This window comes from Adiantum capillus-veneris, chromosome 6, assembly GCF_014529385.1.
Source record: "Adiantum capillus-veneris isolate H3 chromosome 6, ASM1452938v2, whole genome shotgun sequence".
NCBI lineage: Eukaryota > Viridiplantae > Streptophyta > Polypodiopsida > Polypodiales > Pteridaceae > Adiantum > Adiantum capillus-veneris.
Genome location: NC_140936.1, coordinates 47733209 through 47746181, shown reverse-complemented (window position 1 = coordinate 47746181; position 12973 = coordinate 47733209).

Here is a 12973-nt window from a genome sequence, read left to right as displayed (position 1 = left end):
TAGCGATGGGGATTAGTTGTGAGTACAAATCCTCTTGATTCATAATAAAATAACCACACTCACATCAAAAGAGAAGTTATAGTCAATAATAGATAGTATGATGGGATTTGGTGAGAGAAGTATTTCGTTGAGCCTTTCAGGACCAAATAGAAACACTATGCGTTGCTGAAAGTGAATCTTTCGACTAATCCAAATGTTGACCCTAATAGATTGCACAGAATGGAAATGAAAGAAATCTCCTCTATGTGGATTATGGTTTCATCGATGATATACTTAGTATGTTCAAAGATAAAGGTGTGAAAGGAGAAGAAGAAGAGAGTTTCTCTCCCAAGCCGTATTGTTGCCCTTAGGCAATAAGGATACTGCGGGGAGAAAGGTACATGTAGCAAGGAGATTCTAGAGTTTGCTGAAGAGAATGAGAACCTTAAGAGAGAGAGGTACTTGTGAAAGATGAATATATGGTTACTAACCTTGTGCACATAATTGTTTCTCGCAAGAGGGTTGTGCCCGTTACACTGACAAGATTGCTGCTTGAATACCTTCCAATGAAACAATTAGGACACAACAAGAGAGATGAAAGGAGGAGTAAAGATAGAAGTAGAGATAGATCTAAGTGTGGTGGTGGTATTAAAGATAAATAATGAGAGATAGAGAAGGAGTTAAAGACAAGTATTGGACTAGATATGCAAATGAAAGAAAAACTAGCAACATATATCTTACATGCGAGCAATTGCCACCACCTTAATGGAGAGAGAAGATGAGGCAAGACTTCAGCCTTTCTTCAAGAAAAAGTGTGGCACTAAGATGAGTGTGACACTATGGAATTGAGCTATTCTCACTCCCTCATAACTTGCCCCCAATGGAGAGAAGGTTGCCCTTTTTATAGGTGAGGGAGCCATGTTTTACATAATCACTTGATTAGGCTAAAGAGTTAGCCCAAATCAAATGTTCTTTGGATATTTCTGAAAATGGGCTATATTAGGACTCAAAATATCATGAAATTCAGCGTTTTTGGTCGTTGCGGCTCCATGTGGATGCATGATGTATATGGGCCCCACCTAGGCATCTTCTGTGTGGCTCCAGCAGGGGGTCCCAACTTGTGTGTCTTGTCCTTCAAGGCATTTTTGAGTGTCACATTCACATGCTTGTGTCTTTTATCCTCCAAATATCTTATTTTATGGAAAAAGACCAAGATTACCTCTTTTCACTTGATTCACCTATTTACCATCTCTTCTTGCAGTGTAGTTGTGAGAGGATTTTTCACTCTTTCCCTTGTAACTTTTGACCTGTAACTCGGATTGACATGCTTCAAGAAGAAAAATTGGCCTACTAAAAGAGCTTGACTTGGTTTTGGACTTTCCTCCACAACCTTAGGTCGGGATTTTCAAATTGGGATGGTCCAAGAAGCTTTGGATCTTCCTTTTCATAAAGTCTTGTAGTAGGCCCTTCCCTCTTGTATGTATCCAAGAAGGTATGCATTATTGAAGGGTTATATTATTAAATAAATGTGAAAAGAATAAAATAATTTATATGGTATAGCTGAGATATCAGAAGAAATATACAAATGCTTTTCCCCCAGACAAAAAGAGGCACAATCATTGATACTTCTCTGGCAGTACTTTCTAATAGTAATGTACATTTATATTACTTCAAAGGTAATACTAAGGTATGGTAGAAAGATTTTATTTATGCATATGAGCATTATATGAAGTATACTTATGCGTCAAAAAGTCATAAGATAAATCATTTAATGTCCGTTCCCACTATATACGTGCCACAGCACGACATCCACCCCCTCTAAACCTGCACATCCTCCGGTATGTACCACATTGTCTCTTTGTAAGATCATACCTCTTGTACATCTTCCTTGATTTCTTCTTCACTGGATGATTCCAAAGCTTCATGTTCACTTTGATCTTCACCTGTGCTTTGCTCTTCTTCCTCATCAACATCTTGTAGATCATTGTCTCCTCTTCTCTTAAACATTTTAATTTTTTTTCCCGCAATGGGAATCTTTACTTCTGTACCATCTAGTTCAGACAAGCTGTAAGTAGCATTTTCATGCACATGCTTTACAACATACAGTCCAAAACATCGTTTTGAGAACTTACTCATGACTGTGTGCTGGTTATCAAGGCTACTATCAAACACTAAAACCCAGTCACCTTTGTCAATTTCTTTGCTCCTGAGTCGATATCGCTGATCAAAGTAGTCCTTGTTTTTCAACCTTGCATTTTTGAGTCGTTCTTTTGTTGCAGTTTCAATGTCTCCAGGTCTTCTCTCGAGTTTCCTTATACGCAGTGCAAGGAGATCATCCCTGCTAAGCCCCTCTTGCCAAGGTAGTACATTCCATGTGGGAATTGTATCTTCAATTGGCATCACTGGCTTTTGACCATACATTACTCCGCAGGCTTGTAGCCAGTTATTACTGAGCTATGTGTTGTACGATCAGCCCATAAAGCATATGGTAACAGTTTTGGGCACTCACCAACTCTTCCTTCACAAGCCTTGGCCAAAGCTTTGATGATAGGAGGATGCCCTCTTTCACTCTTTCCACTGACTTCAGGGTTGTAAGCTGTGGTAAGAGAAAGCTTGATTCCTAATCTGGTAAAGAGATCCCTTGCTTCCTCAGCATCCACCTCACCTCTATCTGCAGTGATCTTTCCGTGACTAGATCCACAACCCATTTATAGTTCATGGCTAGTGGATATGTAGGGTGCAATCCATCATGATTTCGGACATTTGAATACATTTTGACAAGTTACACATGACTCTACAAATTGAGATACATCTTTATACATACCCTTCCACCAGTATTTTTCTTTCAACTTGGAGAAGGTTGCCCACATACCCCTGTGTCTAGACCATAGACTCTCATGAAACTCTTGCATGAGCTTTCTTGAGTCTCTTTTTTACATATAACCCGTTGTGGTGTAGCACCCTTTTGTTTAGGATGTTTCCACAAGTAACCATTCCTCAAAAAGTACCCATATGCTTTCCTGCGTATCCTCCTGAATTCTTGTTCAAACCAATCATCCTGTTTTGCTAGAGTACTCAAATAGCTTCCAATAAGAAGCCAATCACCTTCATAAAGATCTTTCAAGAACAATTCAAGTGTATTAGTCATGCAGACATAGTTACCTTTGACATGAGAGATGGAATAGAACTTTGTACCCACATCATCTCCCTCATCAATCATCTGTGACTCATCTTCATACCTTGCCCTAGTAGCATATCTGCCACTGTATTGTCTTTACCTGCAATGTGCTTGAACTCAGGATTTAAGGACTTAATGTAGGCAATCCACCGAAACATAGCAATGTCTGGCATTGAGCAGCTTGTAATCATCCCAAGAAGTGGTAGACAATCTGTTTCTACAACCACACATGCATCAATTAGGTACTCTTTCCCACTTTTCAAGGCTGTAACCATACCCCATAACTCTCTCTTTATCTGTGGATAGTTTCTTTGGCGATCACTTAGTACCTTTGCTCCAAATCTTACCACATACATGTGTCCTTCTTTGTCATCTTTCCCTATTGCCCATCCAATACCTGTAGGACTGGTGTCTACTGTCACAATTACTGGCCTTTGACACTCATAGTCTACCTTTCTCAAAGTCGTTTGCTGATTGGAGAAACTCCTTTAGCTTTTTCATGGATTTTACATGTGCTTTTGTCCATTTAAACTTTTGATTCTTTCTAAGCAGCTGATAAAGAGGATCAGCTACATGTGCATAATGTGGAATCCAAATAACATAGAAGACACATGGTCCCAGAAATCTTCTAACCTCAGTGATGCTAGTGCATGTTTCTTTCATTCTTTGGATGGCATCTACCTTTGTTGGACAAGGTTTCCTACCATATGGCCCACACATGTGCCCCACAATGAGCACTTCATTGACACCAAACATAGACTTTTTCCCTGACAATGTAAGATTCACTTCTTCCAGCCTAGACAAAATTTTATCACAATCATTTATGCGATTTACCACAAACTTGTGACATCCCTTGAGATCCAAAGCTTCATCTTTGTCACTTTATTCACATACTTTGATAGGCAAATCATCAATGAAAGGCATTGTGATTTGAGGAATAAAGTCACGTAAGACCTTATTCATTAAATTCATCATATGTGCAACCGAGTTGGTTGCTCCCTGTGGCAAGGTACACATCCTTACCAAACCCAAAGGTGTCCTCATGGTTGTCAAGTCTCTGCTTTCGATTGCAAGTTGAAATTGATCATACCTTGAGTAGAGATCCCCCATTGAGTAGATTGCCCTCCCTGCAAACGCCTCTGCAAACTCATCCACAATTGGACCTGTACCTACATTTCTAATTGTCACCTTGTTCACTGGTTGCATATCTTGGATGAAGTGTAGAGAACCATTCTTCTTTGGAGCTGTGAACCACCTGTTTGAGTATGGAGCACAAGAAGGCTCCAAGATTCCCATTTTGATTTTCTCATTCAGTAGCTCTACTAACTTTGGCAAATGAGCCTTTGGAACAGGAATATGCCGCAGATTCCAAGGCACATGAGGTATTGTGAAAATTACCATTGGAGCTACAATAGAAGGATTGACACATCCTATCTCATGTGCTCAAATGAAAAAGCCTTACCATGCTTTGAAAGTATTTCTTTGAAGCACTTTGTCTCCTCTTGTGTTAGAAACTCCTCGCAACCAATCTGCAACTCTTGAAAAGACTCCTTTGTGAAGGTATGCCCAATGTTTTTAGGATTCCTCAAACTTGGTTGTAAAGAAGCCTGCTCAATCTTTTCCCTGTTGTTGGGTGGTAAGGGTGAAGCTACTAGTTTCATCTTCTTTGCTACACTCTTGTATTTAGTTTCAACATGGACTTCTGGGCCAACTGTTTGGATTTCTTTAAAGGCTTCTATTACTTGATACATTTCCAGAGAGCAAACTTCCACAACTTCATTTTCAAGATGAAAATTAGACCCCATTATAGCATCAAGCTCACCCATAGTATCTACAAAAGAAACTTGTTCACACAAACCCAAAACATTTTCAGTAGGCTCTAGTAACCCACTCTTTTTCATGCCTATTTGTACATTATGCACATATTTCCTCTCACATCTCTTCAAATCTTCAAGTTTTGTAAAACATATTGATCCATTCCTTGTTACCAAGGAGCCCGTTGAAAAAGTTTCACCTATTTTTGGATCAGGCGAGACCCTTTTTCTTTCTGTACCACTACAATCTCGCTTTACAATGGTACTTGGCCAAAACCCATCATTTCTCTATGATCATGAAACTCTTTGCTCACCTTTGGTAGAGGATGTTCTCTGAGGTTGTCAAGATTTCTTTCATGGTTTACACAAGCTGTGAGAAATTGGAAATCTCGTTTACCATCTTTGCTACGTATCCTAGCATATGCTGAACCATCATCCATTACCTTTGTTTCCATTCGAACTCCCATAATGTAGGGTTGTCCAAGGATGAGATGATATGAAGATGTATCCTGTACAAAGAAGTTTTGGTCAATCTTTACATCACCTATTGTTACCTTCACACCTGGACATGCTGCATACAATTCACTGGATGAATTGTTTGCCACTTTTACCATCCAGCCATGATCTGTGTCCACCATTGGCCATTTGCACTTGTTGTAGAGACTCTTTGACATTATGTTTATTTCTGAACCATGGTCAATCAAGGCAACAAATGGATCTTCAAGATCACCTACCTTGACCAAGTTTCTGTAGTATCCCTTGCCCAATGACTTCGTGAATAGTAACTCCTAGGAATATCTTCAACTTCTTCATCATCATTTGAGAAACGCACTTGCTTCACTCTCCCACTAGATTGGTAGCATCCTACCACAGCTCCATCATCCTCCTTATTTTGCAGTTGCATCCCTTGTGTCTTCGAGGTTTCCCCTTCAACCTGTGGAGGATGAGAAACTTCAGCAAGGGTTTGCCTCTTCCTCTTGATGATGTCAATGATCTCCTCATGGAATTCACGCTTTGCAATGCCAAGAAATTCTCCCTTAGTAAACTCAATCTTTCTATTCAAGATCCTTTCCTCCAAGACTTTCTTTAAATCTGCAGCAACCTCAATATCAGATTGTAGTTTATAAGTTGGGCCTTTTGGCTTACCTTTTGTTGGCTCTTTCTTCTTTCTTGTTGTAGACTCCTCCATGAGTACTTCAGGTGGAGACGCTCCTTGTGTTGAGGGTATTTGGGAAGGCATTGAGTGCTTCTTCCCCCACTTCTGGAAGATCTTTTTGACGGTCCTTCATCAACATTCTCACGTCTGTGCTTCTCTTCTACAATCATCTCATTTTGTTGGCATTTTGTAATGTAGGCATGCACTGACAATGAGTCGACTGGATCATTCCATCCTGTTTCTAGACGTATGCAATCACCTAATTCATGTAGAATCTCTTTTGTAAGATTTCCCTTTTTAGCTAATTGCATGACATTTGGCCAAATTTGACCATGATGGTCACTCGCCTCTTCATCAGTAAGATGCTCAATTTTTACTCCATAAGTAGCTGCCTCAACTGAAGAGGTGGCATGGTTAGTTGCCATATCTTCAACTAAGGTTTGCATTCCCCCCTTCCCAAAGTTAGTTCTCAAGGGTAGACCTCTCTCTCTTAAGTGGATTTTACCATCCTTAAAAAAGACAACGTCTTTTGACAAAGCATCAAAAAAGTCATCACAATCCCTTCTTACATGGTCTGTACTATCACACCAAATACATCTATTAACAAACCCTTTTTTGGGCTGTTGTCTTTGCCTAAGAAGTGACCCTGATGGTGTGCCTTTTTCTTCAATCTTTGCAAGTTTCACCTTCAAGTCACGCATTCCCTTCACAAGTTCATCTAGCATAGACTCATCAAACTTAGGAGCTATATAAGTAGGCTTTACCATTTTGTCAGAAGTTGAGGTTGAAGGACTTGTAGTGTTTACTACCATCTTGTCCCTTCTTCTCTGTCGTTTAGCAAGCAACGAGACAGCACCTTCAACTTCATTCCAGTCGGTCTTTAGTCCTTCCTCAGCATCTTTATCTTCAAGGAGAAGCTCCAAATTTTCTTGAAACTCTTTACCTGCAGATTGTAAGAAAAGATCTGTCTTCTCTGCATCTAGTGTTGCCCTTTCTGTCTTGGTGAGTTGTGCATAGCGCCGCTCAAATTCCCTAAGAAGCTCTGTTATTGATAGTCCTTGCTTTGGCTTGACTACCCATTCTAAGAATGTCCTTTTGGTCACTCTCTTAGAGTCCTCCATGAAATATTCCTCCTTTAAAGCTACTTTGAGTTCTTCCCAATTTCTCCCATGCCGATATTTAATTGCACTAACATGCTCCCTAATTTCTGGAGCAACAACTAGCTCAAAGCTTTGAATCATCTTACCTTCTGACACGCGATGCAACTCCATCTCCTTCAGATACTCGTGTAAGTACTTGGTTACATCTTTGCCATTGGATTGATCCATTCTGTTGACGACCGCTTGTATGGCCTTCGTTGCTGAAATCTCCCTTCTTTCAATGGCATGTTGTTGCTCCATGAACATTGCAAATTCTTGAAACATTTGCATTGTTGATGGGTCAAAATGCATACCCTGTTGCTCAACATGATCACCCATGGTTACGCACAAACTCTCACCCTGATAGTTTCGCGTCGGGTTCACCAAAAATATGTCAAGAAGTTGGCGGTCTTGCCAGGAAGGCACCGGGCCTCTTGCTGTGAGAGTTGGTGAGGAAGCTCAAGGGTTATGAGAAGGAGCTAATATGTACATAACATAGCTTCTAGAGCTAAAGAAGAAATGTAGCCAAAAAAGCCACTCACTTTCCCTTACAAACACATACGTGATGGAGAGAACTCATGAAAGATAGTTAAAACAAAAATGAAAACATCGAGATTACGATCATATCGTATCATGGGTAGGATAAAAGGGTTAATGGATGAGTTAATGATAACTAATCTTTGTTGTCCAAATAAGCTACAGATTGCTCTTTGGAACTGTAGTTTTGTGCTTACTATAATGTATATGTTTTGTCTAGCGATGGGGATTAGTTGTGAGTACAAATCCTCTTGATTCATAATAAAATAACCACACTCACATCAAAAGAGAAGTTATAGTCAATAATAGGTAGTATGATGGGATCTGGTGAGAGAAGTATTTCGTTGAGCCATTCAGGACCAAATAGAAACACTATGCATTGCTGAAACTGAATCTTTCGACTAATCCAAATGTTGACCCTAATAGATTGCACAGAATGGAAATGAAAGAAATCGCCTCTATGTGGATTATGGTTATTCATCGATGATATACTTAGTATGTTCAAAGATAAAGGTGTGAAAGGAGAAGAAGAAGAGAGTTTCTCTCCCAAGCCGTATTGTTGCCCTTAGGCAATAAGGATATTGCGAGGAGAGAAGTACCTGTAGCAAGGAGATTCTAGAGTTTGTGGAAGAGAATGAGAACCTTAAGAGAGAGAGGTGCTTGTGAAAGATGAAGATCTGGTTACTAACCTTGTGCACATAATTGTTTCCCGCAAGAAGGTTGTGCCCGTTACATTGGCAAGATTGCTGCTTGAATACCTTCCAATGAAACAATTAGGACACAGCAAGAGAGATGAAAGGAGGAGTAAAGATAGAATTAGAGATAGATCTCAGTGTGGTGGTGGTATTAAAGATAAATAATGAGAGATAGAGAAGGAGTTAAAGACAAGTATTGGACTAGATATGCAAATGAAAGAAAAACTAGCAACATATATCTTACATGAGAGAAATTGCCACCACCTTAATGGAGAGAGAAGATGAGGCAAGACTTCAGCCTTTCTTCAGGAGAAAATTTGGCACTAAGATGAGTGTGACACTATGGATTTGATATTTTCTCAGTCACTCATAACTTGCCCCCAATGAAGAGAAGGTTGCCCTTTTTATAGGTGAGGGAGCCATATTTTACATAATCACTTGATTAGGCTAAAGAGTTAGCCCAAATCAAATGTTCTTTGGATATTTCTTAAAATGGGCTATATTAGGACTCAAAATATCATGAAATTCAGTATTTTTGGTCGTTGAGGCTCCATGTGGGTGCACGATGTATATGGGCCCCACTTAGGCATCTTCTGTGTGGCTCCAGCAGGGGGTCCCAACTTGTGTGTCTTGTCCTTCAAGGAATCTTTGAGGTGTCACATTCACATGCTTGTGTCTTTTATCCTCCAAATATCTTATTTTATGGAAAAAGACCAAGATTACCTCTTTTCACTTGATTCACCTGTTTACCATCTCTTCTTGCAGTGTAGTTGTGAGAGGATTTTTCACTCTTTTCCCTGTAACTTTTGACCTCTAACTCGGATTGACATGCTTCAAAAGGCAAAATTGACATACTAAAAGAGCTTGACTTGGTTTTTGCCTTTTCTCCATGCCCTTAGGTTGGGATGTTCAAATTGGGATGGTCCAAGAAGCTTTGGATCTTCCTTTTCATAAAGTCTTGTAGTAGTAGGCCCTTCCCTCTTGTATGTATCCAAGAAGGTATGCATTATTGAAGGGTTATATTATTAAATAAATGTGAAAAGAAGAAAATAATTTATATATGGTAGGGTATAGCTGAGATATTAGAAGAAATATACAAATGCTTTTCCCAAGACAAAAAGAGGCACAATCATTGATACTTATCTTGCAATACTTTCTAATAGTAATGTACATTTATATTACTTCAAAGGTAATACTAAGGTATGGTAGAAAGATTTTATTTATCCATATGAGTATTATATGAAGTATACTTATGCGTCAAAAAGTCACAAGATAAATCGTTTAATGCCCGTTCCCACTATATACGTGCCATAGCACGACATCCACCCCCTCTAAATTTGCACATCCTCCGGTATGTGCCACATTGTCTCTTTGTAAGATCAGACCTCTTGTACATCTTCCTTGCTTTCTTCTTCACTGGATGATTCCAGAGCTTCATGTTCACTTTGATCTTCACCTGTGTTTTGCTCTTATTCATCATCAACATCTTGTAGATCATTGTCTCCTCTTCTCTTAAACATTTTAATTCTTTTTCCCGCAATGGGAATCTTTACTTCTGTACCATCTAGTTCAGACAAGCTGTAAGTAGCATTTTCATGCACATGCTTTACAACATACAGTCCAAACTATCGTTTTGAGAACTTACGCATGACTGTGTGCTGGTTATCAAGGCTACTATCATACACTAAAACCCAGTCACCTTTGTCAATTGCTTTGTTGGTGAGTCGATGTCGCTTATCAAAGTAGTCCTGGTTTTTAACCTTGTATTTTTGAGTCGTTCTTTTGCTGCAGCTTCAATGTCTCCAGGTCTTCTCTCGAGTTGCCTTATACGCAGTGCAAGGAGATCATCCCTGCTAAGCCCCTCTTGCCAAGGTAGTACATTCTATGTGGGAATTGTATCTTCAATCAACATCATTGGCTTTTGACCATACATTAGCTCCGCAGGCATGTAGCCTATTATTACTGAGCTATGTGTTGTACGATCAGCCCATAAAGCATATGGTAACAGTTTTGGCCACTTACCAACTCTTCCTTCACAAGCCTTTGCCAAAGCTTTGATGATAGGAGGATGCCCTCTTTCACTCTTTCCATTGCCTTCAGGGTTGTAAGATGTGGTAAGAGAAAGCTTGATTCCTAATCTGGTAAATAACTCCCTTGCTTCCTCAGCATCCAGCTCACCTCTATCTGTAGTGATCTTTCCCACACAACCATAACGACAAATCACCTCATCAACCAGTGCTTGATATTCCTCTGAGTAGAGTTCACGTCTGTACACTTCATGCACTCTGTCAAATAATTGAAAAGGTGGTTCATTTGTACATATGTATTGCATGGACATTAAAGCCAGAGAGTCAGTCAAAAAGAGTGATCAAATAATTAGAGGGAGTGCTCTCAGACATTGGTTTGCATGGAGGAAATGTCAAAATCGAAGAGGACCCTAAGATGTCTTAAAGTCGGTACAAGGTACCGAGGAAAGCATCGATAGGCGGAGTGAAGGCAAGAAGGTTTCTTGGGTTTAGCCTCAAAGATTCAGATAGAGAAGAAAGGAGAAACCTGTTCAACAAATGGAAACAGTTACATAAAGTGGTTAAAGACAATGCTGGTGGTGGGGCAATCCAGAATCATAAGACGAACGTGTGGAAATGACTAGATAAAATTTTCCATTACGTTGAGCAGCATTCTTGGGACCAAAGTAAGCTCACATCATTTCAAGCATCCTTGCTGGATTGGAAAAAGGCTTACCTTATAGGGTGGGGTGCGCAACATATCACACATTACATGGTGGGTTGGCATTCTACGTATACAAAACAAAATTTTAAATTGTACTCTACTGACCACTTTGTTTTATTTCAATGCAGCACATACTGGTCAACCATGGTCCATATTTTGCCAAGACATACAACTCACTATCAATATGGTCCACACAAGGCATGGAAAAAACCCACTACATGGCAAGAACAAGTTATTTTAAGCACACTCAACATGGGGGAGGAAAAGAAAAGGCCAATAGCCTATTAGAGTTACACCAATGGACTTATAGATGACTAATTCATAGTGCAAGGTAGAAGGAACTTCTTAAGAGCTCAGAAATTACATGGTCTTTACAACACATCCGCAAAGAGAAGAAACAGATGGCTTGGGGAGCTTCAAATGCGGTGGAGCGCCATGCGAGGTGGTGCCGGTCATGAGTCAGGAGTGGGAGAAGATGGACCTGAGCCCGTCATTTTTATCCTCTTCGATGCACCTCCTTCTTCCTCACTTTGTACCTCTTGGATGTGCAAGCTCTGTAGACGAGCTCGTTCCTCTGTTGATGGCAGCATCCCCACGGGCATCAGGCGTCTTCTTTCCCTCCGAAACAACCGCTTGTTGTATGGATCTAAGCTTTACGGGTCTTCAACCCCTGCAGCCAGAGCCTGAGCTATGTAGGACATAAAATAGGGGGCTCTGAGTGCTTGGCACCCATACCCAATGCCAAATACGCGTAGAGCAAACTGTTTCTCAATCAGAATTAGTCTTTCTGCGTTTAGTGGGAGGGGGTGCCCACCACACAATCTTGTAGTAACTTTCATTGCAAACAGTGGAAACTTTGCATTGTCATCGGAGTATTCCTTGTGGTATATTATGATCTACATAAACATTGCAATGAATTTATTGGCCGTAAGTGAGATGACTGCAATTGCCAAGTACTTGAATTGTTTCTACAAACCTTTTTGTGCTTGAAACTCCCGATGTAGTGAGACAACGCCGCATCCTTGCCTTGGACTCCAGTGACAAGCCCTTGCCGTGAGCCTCCCGCTCTTCTAAGGAAACTATCGTCATACACTAGAACGTGGCAGCAAAAAAAAATGATCATGATATTTTATCACTGGGCCATCTCTAATACCATCTGAATGCACGACAAAAGTTACCATCTGATTCTCGTCCATTTCCAGCATCGACCTCCCCACAAGTGAATAGACTGACTATTCATTACCTGATCTTTGGGTGCCACGTGCCTACCCATGTTTTCCAAGCCGAGTTATTGCTCATCTGCTGGCAAATTGGCTTCTCCGGACTTCGCTTCATTGAACGTATCTTTGATCAGTTTCCACCCTGAAGTGAACTGTGAGTCACGAGCAGCTGTGTCAGCAATAAGATGTTGGTCCACTCCATCATCGTCCACAAACCCCATGTCTACCTCACAAAAATTCGCAAATGCCGCTAGGCAGTAGTCCTCCTGTATATTGAGCCCATGCATGATATCTGTGAGCAGAACATAGTGGGTGTCACCCGCCATAGCAAAGCTGGGAGCACAATTCAGAGGCAAAGTCACTTCCTTACTTGGGATTTCTTGCTTGAACCCTATTGCTGTATCCGCAAGAGAAACAAGAGTTAAACCTACATCAAATGTTTCCTTTCGTACCTCTACCCAGTCTTCTTCTGGGTTGAATTGCACCTCCATATTCTCTACCTCTTCCTCCTGCGCCAATGGACAA